Source organism: Engystomops pustulosus, chromosome 7 (genome assembly GCF_040894005.1).
Source record: "Engystomops pustulosus chromosome 7, aEngPut4.maternal, whole genome shotgun sequence".
Classification (NCBI taxonomy): domain Eukaryota; kingdom Metazoa; phylum Chordata; class Amphibia; order Anura; family Leptodactylidae; genus Engystomops; species Engystomops pustulosus.
The window spans coordinates 44,769,359-44,786,620 of record NC_092417.1 but is presented as its reverse complement, the minus strand read 5'-3'; positions in this window follow the sequence as shown (position 1 = coordinate 44,786,620).

The window sequence follows — 17,262 nt, the reverse complement described above, 5'->3', positions numbered from 1 at the left end:
GTCCTGTGTTTGGTCGCATGTTTTTTAACAGAAGAATGAAATAAAGAAACAAATATTTTTATTACTTAAAAGTGGTGGACTTTGCTGTTCCATACTTCTCAATTTACATTTATAGGAAATTATCTTCAAACAGATACAATTTTTTTAAAATAACATTGAATTTAATAAATGTATGTATATAGAAGATGAATGAAATGAAATATAAATGCCCAGATGAGAATACCCCTAGGCTATGAAGAGCGATCTTGTACATTGTAATATAACTTTTAATGTGCCTTTCTGCAAAAACAATATAACTGGTAAACAAGGTCATCTGATTTCTTTATGCTCTCGCTAATTTGAGATAAGTGACTTTTATTATTTCTAGATCAGGTTTATGCTATGTAATCACATTGAAATTTCAGCACACAGTCGCATATTAGTCATTGGGATCATTTACATTTCTGTTTTCCCTTCAGACTGCTGATCCATGTGAAGGAACATCCATCTATTTTGGTCTGCTTCACATCGCTATATAATAATTATTCTATTCAATGTAGACGACCAAAACATGAGGACCTCATACAGATGCCTCCACATTGCCTGGATCTGCTAGGAAATGCTAAACAAAAAAAGAAAGGTCAACTCACGCGCCGGTAGGAGAATGAGTCTGCATTGATGGGAGTGCCCCTGTGTTCTCCATATGAAGAGCTAATATAAACCTTTACCCATTGCTGACATGTGGGCCTGATACTGGTGGTGCTACCCTCAACTCTGTCTAGTCCGCGTTCGGTCGTGCGAAATTAAGATACATTGCGCATGCGCCAGTGCTTTCCGAGAGCTTGGTGACGTCCCCGCCTCTCGGGAGTGAGGATGAAGGGAGCAGTTTCACACACGCAAGGCGTGTGACCAAGCGCCGAGCGTCCTGGTACGTCGAATGGGGTTATTTGATTAGTGAAAAAATAGATTTTTTGGGCAAAACTGCGCATTTATCTGCCTTCACAAGACCACCTCCAGCATCAGCTTACATACCCCAAGGTAAAGGTATGTTTATGTCAAAATGACCATTTTGAAGTGGTAGGTTTCCTTTAAGCTCTTATCCAAACATGTTAGTCAAAGGCGTAGAAGTTTATCCTTTACAATCAGTATATAGGAAAATTTACCCCATAAGATTGGGGTTTATTTCTCATCACTGAGGACCACATGTTCCAATTAGTTGTCATGGAGTCCATAGGACCTCTAGTATGGATAAAATCCGTACCCTTGATTTTATCCACCAATTATACATCCATGTAACATGATGAAGCTGGATTCAGAGTTGTTGATTTCAGAACCAGAAGACGAAGCAGAAAATGTTGACCATTCGATGAAGCTTGTAGTGGTCTACTCCCACTGGAAGCAACTGTATTGAATCCTGTACTGAACATGTGATGGACACTCAAGTGCAACTCTGACACACAATATACAAACTGTGTACGTGTGCATACATTATATAACCAGGCTAACAAAAAAATGTATTGAGTGACAGTGAGTAAAATTGAAGAAAAGGCAAGCAAAGGTGAATTGTGAGGGACTGATACAAAAAGTAGATTGGAATAGATGCATCACCCTTAATCTACTAGCAATAAGCATAGATAATAATAACCCATGTATAGTTGACCAGTGTGAAGAGAGGAGAAACCATAATAATAATAATAATAATTCTTTATGTATATAGCCCACACAGATTCTGCAGCGCTGCACAGAGCTTGCCAAATCGGTCCCTGTCCCCAATGGGGCTCACAATTCCAGGAACTGGAGGACCTGGAGGAAACCCACACAAACACAGAGAGAACATACAAACTCTTTGCAGATGTTGACCCTGGGACTTGAACCCAAGTCCCCAGCGCTGCACGACTGTAATGCTAACCACTAAGCCATCGTGCTGCCCCTAGTGATTATAAATAGATGGCATCAAAATGTAATTTTTCAACGCACAGTAAAAAAATAATTTTTACATTAGCTGAGGTAGTAGTGGTAGTAACCCTAAGCACATACATGCTTCTGGTACATTTACATTAGTGTTTTTTGTAAATTCTGAGCTCTTTTATTACCCTAATGTATACACATCAGCCATCTTTATCATGTTTTAAAGTGCCACTTACTCCGGTCACAAGGGGGCAAAGACCAGTTAGGTAAAATTTAAGACAATGGTTGTTTTTTAATAATACACTACATTGGGAGGTTAATGTGATTTGTGATCATTTCAGATAGCCCTAAAGGTCATTAAGCTTGCCAGTAGCAATTTGGGAATGTGATTCTGTTGAGCTTCCCCTGACCCAGCTGCAGCACAGATTGAATCATTGCTTCAGGGACGGCCATGTTATCGCAGTAACTAGAGAAGATGCAAAACAACATATTAAAGAGAGTATCCTGCCAATATTTGCATTTTTCCTTGCCACCAGAGGTAAAATTCTGTATAACAAATCTTTTTCGGGCCTAATCTGAGGATACACTTTGCCAGATGATACTCCGGCTATTATTCATGAAGACTCATCTTCTCCATATAGTACCAAATCTTCTCTAAATCTTTGTAAGATGTAACAGTGGTGGATGTGGTGTGGATCCGGTAGTTCATCAATATGACCTTATGATCTACTGATCTACTCTCTGTGGGTAATGGAGATCATTCTCATGTAACCAGGTCTTGTATGACCCAAGGGACAATGTGCCATGTGCACTTTATCTTGAAGGACATCTCTTTACATGGATGTGACATTTCTCTCAATGCAGTCTGATGGACCTCATTAACAATTTAGATTATAGGATTTGACCTTGACGTATGACCTTTATGTTCCTAGTCAAATAATTTTGGTTGTTAAATTGTGTCAAATCCAACTTCATATCCTACATCCTCCTTCTCAGACCTCCGGTTTGCTAAACATATTATGTCTTTCTCTTAGTGCTCCTGCCAGATGTCCAACACTAGCCATTACTTTACTTACTATAGCTAGCCATCATTTTGAATGGCAGAAAAAATACTACTTATACCAATACCAATTTATATTTCATTGGTCTCAATTTCATTGGAATTATTACAATTATTACAATGATTAAACACAAGATAGAAGTATTTGTTTAGGTCAGATACATAAAAATCATAGACAATTGTGTTGGGATTTGTAGTTTAGTACAGACGAATGTCTCGTAATGGCAACCCCTCTACCCGAGCTACCAGTAAAAATCGCTTTGTGAGCAACATTATATGTTCCCATTATACCTAGATGTAAAAAGGAAGACGTACTTCTATTTCTTCCAATGTCAATGTGGCTTCTGATGTGTTTTGGGCATTACCTAATAAAAATTATCTATACAGGCGGTCCCCGGGTTACATACAAGATAGGGTCCATCGTTTTGTTCTTAAGTTGAATTTGTATGTAAGTCGAAACTGTATATTTTATAATTGTAGCTCCAGACAATTTTTTTTGCCCTAGTGACAATTAGATTTTAAACATTTTAGCTGCATTGGAACTGGGGATTATCAATAAAACTTAATTACAGACTCCTTACAGCTGATCATTGCACTGGGACTAATGTAACACCCAGAGAGCTTCACCAGACATCACAGTGGGCAGAGAGGTCCGTCTTTAACTAGGGGTCGTCTGTAAGTTGGTGTCCTTAGGTAGGGGACCACCTGTATTAATATAGTGGTATAATATTCTGTATCATTTAACAATTGCTCCTAGTCTCAGCATCTTAATACTAAGGGCAATATAATGTCCAAAATGCGTCAGCAGGAATACTTTTTGCAGCTGGATATGCCTTTTTGAGGCAACATCAGAATTTTAACCACAAACATGGGAATTACCATCCTGCACTCCACGTAGGCTTCTTTTGAACAATGTGGAAGGGGTGATTTTTGTTGATTTGTTTCTTGCTGCAGGGATAGTGTTTTTTAAGTTAATGCCGACTCACAATAAGTTTTGTGATATGATTTGGGAGAAGCCAGGGAGTCAACATTTTCTGTTTTGCATTCATTTACCGGAATTTTTTGTGAAGAAATCATTGACTATAAGCCTTGACATCACTAGTGGTCTACTAGATGTCTACTTAAGGAGACATATCCCAATTATTCTTACCATAAACATGCACCTGAAAATATTTGAGTGTACAGATGTCATCATACAGACTTTGCTTTAGTCTAAAATTCGCCATCCGTGTTTTGAATATAAAGTCAGAGCTAAGAAACATTAAGTGTTTACAAAGTTTCTGAATATTACAATTAGCATAACGCATCTAGCTTATGTTTATGAGCCGTTTATATTCTGATTCTCTCCTTTGTTCAATGTACGTGGTGTGAACAAAGCCTTATTGTGAATCCCCACCATACAAAAATATGAAAATGCTAGCATTGCATTAGTTACTGTCTATGCAACTGGTTAATAATAAAGACTCATGGGGCATCATTAAAGTAGGAAAAAAAATACCCATTCTACAACGCTCTTTCTAGACTGGCTACCTACATATATATCCATTTCATGAAATGTCTCCACACATAATCAAGATAAATTTCCAAATATCACATAAATATTCTCAGAACACGGTCTATAGTACAATTACCAAAATACAAATCAGTGCGGGCATTGGAAAGAGGGATATTGAGTCGGAACCTGTGGGGTTACAATACATCCATCTTCTGAAAATTGAATGTGCAAAGAAAGAAAGTAAATATCTGCATAACTGGAAGCAATTCTAATAGTCCCACATTATATTCTAGTATATGACTGCAACACAATGTAGTATTTCACATAACCATCAGCACACGGATAAGCAAAATCAACCAATTAAGAGACTCCGCTGGATGAGTAACGTGGTATCAGCATATTTTATGGTAGCATTGTACATCTTCCAAAATAATCATGTTTTATTAAACACAATATTTCAGTGACAGCCTCATTGTATAATTTATCGACACAGCACACAATGGCGATTTTAAGTGTATTTTTATTCATCAAGTGCAAATTAAAAACAGAAGCTCTCACCATATTAATGAATTTTCCAAATAGACAGGTACAGGGACGGACTAGCCCTCTCTTCATAAAAAAAAAACGCAGTGCCTTCTGGCATCTGCTAGACTTAGTTACATTGTGCCTGCTCACAGCTTTCTAGAGTCGGACTGCAACTGCGAGCAGGCACATCTAGCGAAGCAGGTACATTCAGCTTGGAGTCTCTAGTCTTCCTTCAGGGCTCAGGCAGTGAGGAGTATCTATAATTATGCTACTCCTCACTGCCCGAGCGCTATGGGAAGATGAGAGCTTCCAGGCTGAGGCCTACCGAGCTTAGTGCCGGTACACCCCCGATTTAGTTATGCTATCGCTGCATTGAGCTGGATGGGCATTAGAAGTTCAAGCACTGGAGCACCCAGATGACTGTATTACATGACCAGATGACATGGGTTAGATTTCACAGTGGGACCATATCCTTGATTCCAAGGCTTAAGAGGATCCCTATGAGAGCTACCCAACAATTGATATCCTTGTGTAGGGTACACTCGGTAGATAGGAGCAGTTTTTTTACCGGGAGGTTATGACTGGAACAGCGCCCTCTGGGATACCCCCTGGGCTTTTATTGCTGGGGTACGGATCCAGTTTAGTTGGAACCACTTTCAGGTTTGGGACTTATGAGGATATGAACACAATATAATGATTCCTGAGTATATTCTTGTTTGGGGAATAGGAACGTATATTAGGAGAGCAAAAACAAAACACCTTTCTATGATGTTCTTGGGTACACTAGTAAAACTCCATGGGGATATCTCAACTGGAATCTCAATGCAAGTATGTACAAGGTGTAGTTTAGCTGTTGGGTGGGGTATTTGTGTGATAGTGAGGGGGGACTTTTAAAGTTAATATGGAGGGGGATTTATCAGAATTGTCTGAGAGCAGAACTGTTTTAGTTGCTCACGGGAACCAATCAGAACTCAGCTTTAATTTTTTTTTTTGTTCATAAAATTAAAGCTGAGTTCTGATATCTGGTTTCCATGGGCAACTAGAACAGTTCTGCTCTCAGACACTTCTGATAAATCTCCCTGATATACAGAAGCCAATTGTGTCTACAGATTTAAAGTGGGCCTTGGTCTTGATATTTGTTTAGTGATGAAAGAGAACCAAGTCTAAAAATTTGGTCTTATTTTCAGATGAGGGTAAATGAGAGGCCTTCTTCTTTAGTTTCCTCTTTAGTATCATACCATAGGAAAAAAAGGTCATCAATATATCTTCTGTGGCATATGATGTCGTTTGAAAACGTGGTATTCCTTAGATTAAATTCTGATTGTAAGGCTCCCATACACAAATTGGCATAGCTAGGTGCAATGCGTGTGCCCATCGCTAACCCTGTAGTAATTTTTTTAATATAAATACATTGGCCTATATTTAAAAAAAAAACAGTGTCCATAGAGCTAAACAGCCGAGTTCGCGAGTATCGCGATTCTAGCTGTTACTGCGGGAACCCGGCTTTCACATACAGCCAAACTCCTGGAGCGATCATATGGGCTCTGCTACTGAGCCCACGTGATCACTGTGACATGCATGTACGTTGGGATGTGGCAACAGACCACATTTTCTGTAGTACATGTACTTCATATTGCGCCAAGCGGTTAGTGATAAAAACAATCTTCCTCTTGCAAGTCTGAAGGTAATGCAAAAAACTTGTGTTTTCGCCAGTCAGCACTGCTTCATCAGGGGAATGTCCACTTCCTATTTCTATCACACCTTTTATAGTTTTTACTCATTAATGAGTACAGTCATAATAAGACTTGCTCTGAGTTACCTACAGCCTCATACGGATCTGTGAAAAACCAATGGGTCCATTGAAATTAATGTTTCAGTGTGTCATCTGCAAAAAAAGATAGCACACACAAAAAAAATATGCTCACGTTGCCTTAATCTGAAAAATAAAAGCATTGGAAAGGCAGAGAATAAAAAATGTTAGTGCATTCAGGAAGACTGGAAAACTAACTTTACATAATATGTAAATATGGAATGCGAAATATGGTGGCGCCATAAAAATAAACATTTATCATTACATTTCTGGCTTCCAAACTTATCTGCAATATTGTAGAACTGGTATAGTATAGTAGAAGAAAGTCAGGAAATCATAAAAGGGTCTGGTAGCCTTTATAAGGCTTTATATACTCAAAGCTAGCATGTTTATTTCACACGGCCTGATTTCTAGCATGATTATTTCATGACGCAGAATTTTAATTTATGGTAGTAAGTCTGTAATTTGGGTGATAGCTAAACAATGACTGTCTGTCAGGAAATTGACTTTCGCTCAGTTAATCAGTTGTAGTGATAATACACAAAAAAATTCTAGACTTCATTTTATGTAAGTCACAGGAGGCCATCTTAGGACAAGGCCACTGGTCAATAACCACTGGAGCCAATCACTGGATGTATCCACAGTTCTAGTCAGTGATTGGCTGCAGTGCTGACCTGTCCCTGTGGAGGGATGCAATCACTGGACCACGGAGTGCAGAGTGGCAGCATTGGAAACAGGCTGGCATGAGGACCGAGGGTTAACTGTGGGATATTTTATTTTTCCTATGCAGTCTAAGATGTTTAGAATATCATTTTATTTGACTTGAAAACTGATAGTTTGAATTTATGATCCATGAACAGATACAACGAAAGAGTGGAAAGTGAAAAAGAACATTCAAAGAACCTTTGTGTGTGCTAAGGTTATTTCAATGGGAATATTAAAGGAAATCTACCACCAGGATGAAGAAAGGACTTTAAAAATTATGCAAATTAGTCCCCAAGACTCATTTGCATAATTCTTAAAGCCTTTTTTTCATAAAAACAAGGGCATAAGAAACTAAAAGAAGAGCAGATCCAGCCAGAGGGGCACACACCAATATGTCAGTGTGCTTGGTTTACAATCCTTCATCCTGGTGGTAGATTTCCTTTAAAACAATATACTTTTAGAGGAAAACTGAATTGTCCATGAAATAACATTCATGAGAAATAACAGGGGGAAGGGGGGGGGTAGGTTAAAGACTCTCCAAAGACCTTTCATACTAAAAAAACAATATGTAGGCATCACTTACTGTATGCTCCTTATGTTATGGTTTTGTCTCATGTCTCACCAATCTTCTGTTAAAGGTCCTGTCCCTGACCAAGCTGTTAATGGAGAGGGATGTGATTGGTCACGTTATTCAGAATACTCCATTCATATACGGATGAGATTAATTTACACTCCCTCCCCTCTAATAGTGTTCTGGTTTGTCTGTCTAGTATCCATCTCTTTACTTCCCCAGATCCAGACTTTTCCTGTGACAAATATTTGGTTCCACCCTGTATCATGTGCACTGGGCATCTTCCTTGCAAAGACCACTGTGTAGAAGACCACCTTTCATAGCAATGGTGGCTGATTGTCTCTATGAGTTTTCCTCATAACTATATCATGTGTGCTGTTAAGTACAATATGGCAGACAAGATTCGTGAGGTTGTCATCTGTGATTAAAATATTATGAGCTGTAGCTGTCAGGAATATGGCGTTTTATTTGTATAATCTCTAAATCTAACTATCTGTTCTCGTCAAATCATTACAATCGTGTTTATCAGAATGAGGCCAGATGCCATTCTTGGCCTTGGGCCCAGCCCTGAAGAAAACTGCTGAATCCTGGAGATCCTTTTACAGGTAATTAGTACTTGGTGGCTGTCATCCAGAGCCAAAGCAACGGAAATTAGACTCCAAAAAAATGTCCCTCCTTGAAATGTACTTTCCTTGTCCCCTCATTTGTATGGATGAGTCTATGGGGAGACGCTAACAGGTTGTTCCGACAGCCAGAGTAATGACTGCATATTCACAGATAATAAGGGGTCAGTGTACACGGCAGCCTCTCCCTGTGGACTCCACGGTACATAGCATTGTGTAAACCAATACCTATGGCTCTAGAGAAGTAACTACTGTAATTAGGACCTGCTCGGAGGGTGTAGAGTATTCCCAGCCTGATGCTTGTGTGTGGTGCAACGTGGGAGACCCAATTACTCTACGTAAACTATATCAACCTGGGGAGGTCCGAGTCAAGATTAACCCTTAATGAAGTGATTCCTTTCTAGACACAGATGTTTAGGATACGTTGACTAGATTCGTTTCTGGGCGATAAACTGATTTCATTGCTTTCTAATTGACAACACAGCACAATCCCTTATGTATTTATTGCAAATTGCTACATGTAACATTAGGCACCTGATTTTAGTGTGGAGCTGTGATTGATGGCTATAGGGGTACACGTATCACTCCTATTACTCCTATTTATCATTCCTATTTATTTTTATTTTTTGTGTGCAACTTTTTGTTAGACTTTTTGCAGTTTGAGACTTTTTAGGCACAGAATGAAGCAGTGTACCAGCATTAGCTGCCTCCAGGATGTAATGCAGTGGACAAATTCATCTTTGTAGCCCAGATGTTTGTTCAACTTGTGAGACTATTGGGCTCTAGAATTGTCCCATTCTTGAACCTAATAAGTCCCAAAACAGAGCATGCTAGACCCAGATTTACTTTTGGGAGCTACTATTTGGGACCACAAAAAGTTGCAAAAGTGAGACTAAACAGGTAACACATCACATGTATCACAAAGAGAAAAAAGTTAAGATACATTGCAAGGATTAAAGAGGACCTGTCACCCCCAAAAAATACCCCCACCAAATATGTTCCCCTAATCCTGTCCCCAGCCCCTTTATATTTATTCATGAGGGGGCCGGCTGACACCCCCCCTCCTCGCCCCTGTCAGTGAGGGACCTGTAAGAATCACCGCCAGCAGCGCATGTATTACACAATCGCTGCCGGCTCTATTCTTACAGGTCCCTGACTGACCGGGGCGTGGAGGGGGTGTGTCAGCCGGCCCCCTCATGAATATGGCCGACTGCTAGGGGACCTGTACAACGATCCGACCTCTAATTTGGTAAGAGGACGGATCGATTTAAACTAAGTTTGCACACACAAATTTTAATAAAAATTGAATAAATATAAAGGGGCTGGAGTCAGGATTAGGGGGAACGTATTTGGTGGGGGTATTTTTCGGGGGTGACAGGTCCTCTTTAAGTCGGTCACCTTAAGGATACTTGAAAAAGTGGCAGCCGAAAAACAATGATGATGTGCCACATAGTTTAGTAAAATGCTTGAATGGAAGTTACAGTAGTTTAAAGTCTACCACCACGACTATCAGATGCTCAGGATTTAGCTCCATTAGATTGGTTGCTGTATCTAATCACAAACCTGTCACAGACTCATAAGGGGTCAATTTTCATTACATCTAGTACAGAGCGATCATAATGTACGAGTCTCACCGCTATGGGAACATTGTGCACATGACGGCAAAAGAAGCCTTTGTCCCTTTTCATTTGCATTTTAATTGCTTGTACACTTTATGTAAGCACAAAACTAAACAAACATATAATATCAAATTATATCAGATACGAGAAAAATTGGCTTATCCCACTCATTTTTGTACGATAAGCTACTATCTTTTTTTGTACGGCAGATGTTAGAGCACAGAAGGTTTGAGCAAAATGTCTAGAATATTAGAATATTTTTTTTTGTGTTAGAGTTCTTCTTATGGAGATTTTGCCAATTAAGGCCACCTTGCAGACTTGTGGAGACTTTTAGCCATTGTTGCTCCACTGGGGGATTTTGAGAAATGTGCAAGTACGTTTTTCAATAGAGGATAAGGAAAACTTTGCCTTTTAACTACCTTGGTGATTTTTTTTTTGTAATTTCAGTGTCATTAGGTATATTAAGAAAATCCTGCAGTTTTCAGACTGGCAACTAAGGGAGCTTTTCCATGTCAATCTTACCAAACAGTGAGATGATAAATTAGTGTATGTAAATTGATAATCAATCTGACAGACCTCTGTCTCTAACCTGCCCCAAAATCTGTCTGCCAACCACAGTGATTATAGCATGTAGACCTCTTCTGAATTCAATTGATCCTTCGCTAGGTATATGCGATACCTCTCTACTGCAGTGATACCTTACAATCTAACAGACATCTGAAAATGGGCTACCTTGTCCTTGTATGGGCTGCCATCAGAAACCATTTCATAGAGGATGAGAGTCTGACTGTCTAACTACTTGGCTGCCACAGCTTCTATTGACTGCAACATCTAAAGCGCTAACAGTTCTCCACTTCCTAAATTGGGTCTGTGCTTGTGGTGTGTATTTAGTGGGGTTTTAGTGGGGAAGTCCTTCTCGTGCATGTTTGGGGGTCATTTGCTGCCTTGTCACATTATACTACTGATTAGGAAAAAGATAATGCAAAAGCAGTAAAATATCTAAGATCCTAAAAGTAAAAATTTTCTAAATAAAAATGATATTAAAGACACAATGAAGCTGTTTCATGCTATGCCATTTTGGTCATTTTTAAAATATGCGGCTGTCATCTCCCCTCTGGCTGTGCTTGTATCTGGAGGGAGAGACACATACTGCGCATGCGCCGCTTGTGTACCTTCCAGTTGGCTGCACTGCTTTGTGCACATGCACTTGGTGGCAGCAGATTGGCAGGCTAGCATCAGGTCCACCAAGCTCCTGCTAGTTTCTCCCTCCAGGTACCCACACGGCAGGAGGGGAGATGACAGCCGACACTGAGCATGTGAAATGTTTAATAAATGACTGCAGGAGGACTGGGAGGCACCAAAGATCAGGGGTAGGGCCTGGATCAGCTCCACGGAGGGAAGGAGGCATGGGCTACCTAACGAGGCGGCCTTGAGGGTGGCTGCTTGCTTGACTGTTGTTCTCTGAACACCACCCCCCTAACTGTGAGCTGTCCAAAGATTTCTTTTTCTGGATAATGGCAACGTTCGCAATTAAGGCAATGCGGCTGATGACAGGTTCCCTTTAAGGCACAACACAAATGTCATCATTTTTCAAAAACAAAAATAAAACGCAACAAAGAGAGGTTACATTAAATGTGGAGAATGAAGTTGGGTTTTATCTATAGTATATAAAGGATAATGGGTTACTATACAATTCAGTTATTGGCTGTGAATGGCTGCCTGCATAGACAGGTTACTGCTGAGCTTGGTTGGGAAAGAATGTGATTCCCGGCTGTTGTCTAGCTGTATAAGAGGAAGGCTACAAGTGAAATTATAGAAAGATATGATGGAGGTTGTACATGTAAATAGATATTTCTAGTAACATTTATTCCACCTGAAGATGATACCAGTGAAGGAGCCTTATACTGGGATTTGTTTCATTAACCTTATTGAGAACTGGAAATTTGTTCCCTATCCAATTAATTCTCTAGTAAAGTGGAGGCCGCTGGGATGGCGCTGGGTAATTGTCACAGTGGTGCTGACATTGATAAGATTACAGATCTGTACTCATGGACATGGTGGGACTGCCGTCTTCTGACTCATAGTGATGGAAAACTGCTGCACTGCAATGAGATGGATTTCACATTCTAAGTAATATTTTCCGCTGAGGATACAGACATGCTGCTTTATAGAGCAAAGGATTGTATTTGCCATTATTCTTTATGCTCTTATTGCTTCAAATAACCTAGGATAAAGAGAAAAAGTCTCAAGCGGACACGAAAAACACACAATGCCAAATATAGAGTTGTATCGGCTACAATCATGTATGAGAATCACATCGGAGTTGCTTTTCCTTTAATGCTCATGAACTACCAATAGCCACAAATGTTATGAAGTAAATTTAATGCAGGCTCCGGAGACAGACAGGTGACGCACACAGAGACAGTGATCCCTAAGACTAAACCCCCTTCCCATCTGTCCCTGCCTGAAAGCCTCACTTACCCTAGTCAGTAAGGGTCAACTAGTCGACGTTTCCTTTTTGTGCCAAAGTGCAAAACATGAAAATGAAGATAAGACAATAGAAAACAGTCTACAAAATAGTCTACAGAGCTTGTTCAAAAGCAAGAGTACAAATGCAGTCCAAAATCACAAAGCAGAAGAATAGCCTGAATACAGGCAGAGGGAAAAATACCAGTCTGTAGAGAAGACAGGATACAAGAAGCTTACTACATACTGAGTCTATAGCAAGCAAAATGTACTGACCAGGTAGACCTTATGACAAAACTGTAGTCCCAGCTGAATGGAGAGGAATACGGTCAGCAACTATGGGTTACTGAAGAACCAGACCATAGCTACAGGAGACTGACAGGTGTGCTGCAAAATCAATCAATGTAGCCAGCAAGGATAAACCAGTGTTCACACTGTTAATATCAGAGTGAAACACAATCACACAGTTAGCACATTCTCAGATGTACTTTATGGACAGATAATGCCATTCAAAACTTTTAAGACCCACTTCACCTTTCAGCAAACTTTAAAGAAATCATTAGCCCAATACATTATTTGACATTTTTAGGAGCTCTCATCTCTGCAGCATTGTCTATTAGGTGGACTTAGCTCCTGTAACTCACTGCTCTCCATAGAGTCCCTATGTAATCTGTCAGTGAGCTTCTGTCGCTTTATTTGCAGAAATAAAAGATGCTTTGTATAATGTTAACGAGTAGTTAGCTTAAAATTAAGAGTCCCCAGTCACTTTAATACTTCTCATTGGATAACTAAAGGTTGATAAGAATTGAAAACTTTTCAAAGCTACTCAGGTCTCTTCATCAGGAATGGTATAATGATCTATTTTTCCAGTGCTTGAAATTCACAGAAATATCAGAGTAAAAGGAGATTAGAAGAGAAGCAGCAAGGATGATAAGAGCCAAAGTAAATGAAGAAAAAGCACCAATGAGAAATATTACTAAGTTTCTTGCATTTATCTGTACTTAAAGTTTTTTGAAAATGTAAAGGGTCTGTTTCACTTGCATATTCCATACTCTCATACCATATTCAGAATCTTTTTTCTGTGGGGGAAATTTGTCAGAGGCCAGCGCACAATCGGCAGATATATCAGGAGGGTTAGACCACCTGATGCATCCTTTATTCTGGTGGGTGCGCTGCTGAGCTAAAGCTTTGCGTGAGCACCTGCAAACATTCAGCGTTAAGGTAGGGAGGACACACTGGCTCATTTACTAAGGGTTGTGCTGCTCACTTTTGTCGGACTGTTTGCTTTTTTTGGGTATTACACGGCTTGCACAGGCATTTAACAGGTGTCTGTGTTGCGATTGTGTCGCAGGTAATCACTTTTTTGGTGTAGCTGCGCTGGTTTCCATGCAACACAAATTGGGGGGTGGGCTTTCAGATTCGGACTGAGCGTGGGATTTAACTTTCAAATTGTGTCGCAAGCCCAAGCACTTACATGCACCACTAAAAAGATGGTGAACTCTGTCGGACCTGAGTGGGGAAGCGACAGGATATGGGGGGCACAATCTTAGTGAATCGCGGCACAGTGCATTGTCGTTGGACAATATACTTTTGGGGAGCTACAGGGGACGGCTATGTAAATGTGCCCTACTGTGCACTACTATGGGGCTCCTCACCAGGGGTGCACAATGTGTCCTTCCTCCCCCTGTTTGCTGTGTAATTTCTGTGAATATGCATCAATAAAGGACTAAAAGTTGAAGCTACCGACAATATCCGAGTGAGTGCCATTCTATTCTTATTCTACATGGGACTATTCATGAACACTGCACAACCCGGTGCAATAGGAATCAACACAAACAATCTCCGTTGTTTTTGATAAGGACTTTGTTGCTGAGCAGGGCCATTCAGTAAATGTGCCCCATGGTGTTATTACTTAATAGAACATCTATCTATCACTATACTACATAATTTTTCCTCATCAACAATATTCAATATCTATTATAGATAAACCGATCCAAAAACTTTTTATCTCTGTATAGTGACACTAAAAACATTTACGTAGGATTTAATATATTTTGTTATATATATATTTTTATCAGATTTTTATCTGATTATATTGTGACGTAAATGCTGGACTACATTACTTTTACTTTTATGGGAGTATTCTTTTTTCTTTTATCCTAATTTGGTCCATATTAAATACAAGCCTCTTTAGTTCTGGTTATATAGTTTTCCTGGAAGTTTAAAAACATAAAATAAAACAATTTGTCTGCTGGCAACAGAGACTCTGATAAATTAACCACAGGTCGACAACCTCTCGGTGATTGAAGCAGATCTTCTTGTCCTCAACTTTTTCATTATTGTATTAACTCACTGTAGCTCGGGCAACATTTAATTAGGGGATGGCAAGAAGCCTTCCTTCCTGGACGTAATGAGATGATTCGATTTCACTCTGCAGATGCCTAAGAAGTCTTAACGTATTTCCATTCCTAAATGGACATCCTATATTGAGACTTGTGTACAAAGGTTACAGTGTAGTTATACGAGGGCCCTTTCTTTACTGTCACTTGTCATTGTTTTTCAGTTTTAGGAGTAGACGACTGGAGATTTTAATTTAAAAAAGACTTTTACAGTTTTTTTTCTAATAAGAAGTGTCACATTGTTATTTTCCCAAAAAGAAAACGAAAATTTAAAAATATGAATTTTCAGACCAGAGGTGCACAGTGATAGCAGTGAAGGGTTGCATTTGTGAAGCCACTTATTCTGTGGAATAACAGGTATCAATATTTGCCGGCATTTAACTGTTTCCTGTTTACGGTGGGCGATCCAGGTCCTTAAAGCTCACGCCATAGCATATGTTGTTGAATGTTTGGTTCCCTACTACAGTGAAGTTGTGGAGAGAAGACAGAAGTGGTACTAACTGCTTCTATCTTCTACTTTCCTCATACACAGCACTCAAACAGCATAGAAAAGAGATAGTGGCCGATCCTCTATGCATCCTCATGGTCATGTGACTGAACATGTGATCGGATAAAGGTGCTGAGAAGTGGCTGATTCCAGCGGCGTCTCTCGTTGCTCTGCGCGCATCCCCACCTCCTAGGATGCACACGCGTCGGCTCTGTAAAATTTAAAGATTTAAATATCCAGCCCCTTACAGTGTCCTCTGCTTGTTAAATATTCCCTGTGCTGATATTGTGATTTCCTGTTGTGACCCCGGTTCCGTTATTGACTTCAATCCCGTTCTGCCTGACCTTCCGCTACGTCCCTGACTCTGATCCCGTCCTGCCTGTCCTAACCTTCTGCCTGTCCCTGACTACAATTCCGTTAAAGGACTTTGTACTTTGACTTGGCTGCCACCGCAGACAAAGTGGCGCCTGTGGAGCGATCTGGTGGTACCACGCCACAGCAAGTCCAACCCGCCTTACAGGGGGCTACCAGGTGTTGGCTTACGTCATCATCTGCGGTGGTCCAGTGTGTCCACCACCCCTGGTGTCTGACACAGGCTAAATAGTTACAATAGTCACTAACATCACCCTACATGACGTTACCCTACAACAGACATGTAATATATCAAAATTTGCTGCATAGTGATGAACACTATTATATACGGTAGTTTGTTTTAGGGTAATGCTTTGTGAAAATCAGAAAAAAATAGCTAAAGTGTTAAAAAACATTTTTATAACATACATTTTGTTTAAAAGTGAAAATTCCAAAACTGTTAATAAAATAGAAGCCCATATTTTTCATAAAAAATGCAGCAGAAATCTCATTGCTAACCCAAAAAAGGAAAAAGTACAATTAAAAAAGTATGCAAAAACTGGTGCTGTGGCTGCACAGTGTGCGTATTGTGTCACTGGATCCGGATATAAGTGTGTCAAGATTTATCATTGTGATGATGAATCCTGGCACAGTTTAAGGCTGCTAGGTTCTGTTTTTGGCCTGCTTCTGGATTAAAGGAACACTCCAGTCAAAGCTGCACACAAAAAAAGAAAAGAAAAGGCAGAGGTGAAGAGGGAAGACAGTTGAGCATTAGTGTTAATTATAAGTATTATTTTTTTTATTTCATAGCAAAAAAAGGAAAGCACAGGGCAAGGAAACTTTAAGGTGATTTACTTACCCGGTCCTGTCGCTGATTCAGATCCAGCGCAATTCACTAACATCGTGCGCCTGAGTTCCTGCAGGTGTCGCTGCTATGCCGAGGTCCGCCGGAGTTCACCTTTTTCTTCCTGGTGCTTGTGAGTGCTTGATCTTTCGACACAAATTCTTTTTTAAATTCCGTGGTTTTTTTAATCTGTCGGGTTGTCCGACGGCCACGTCCCCCCGATTCCTGTCGTGCGCAAGCTGGCGCCGATGCGACACAATCCGATCGTGTGCGCCAAAATCCTTGGACAATTCGGCGCAAGACGGAAATATTCGGGAAACCCCACGAAAGTGCGGCATTCGGACCCTTAGTAAATGAGCCCCATTATGTATACTGGGGACTAAGGGGAACATTATATATATATAATATTGGGGGCTGTGG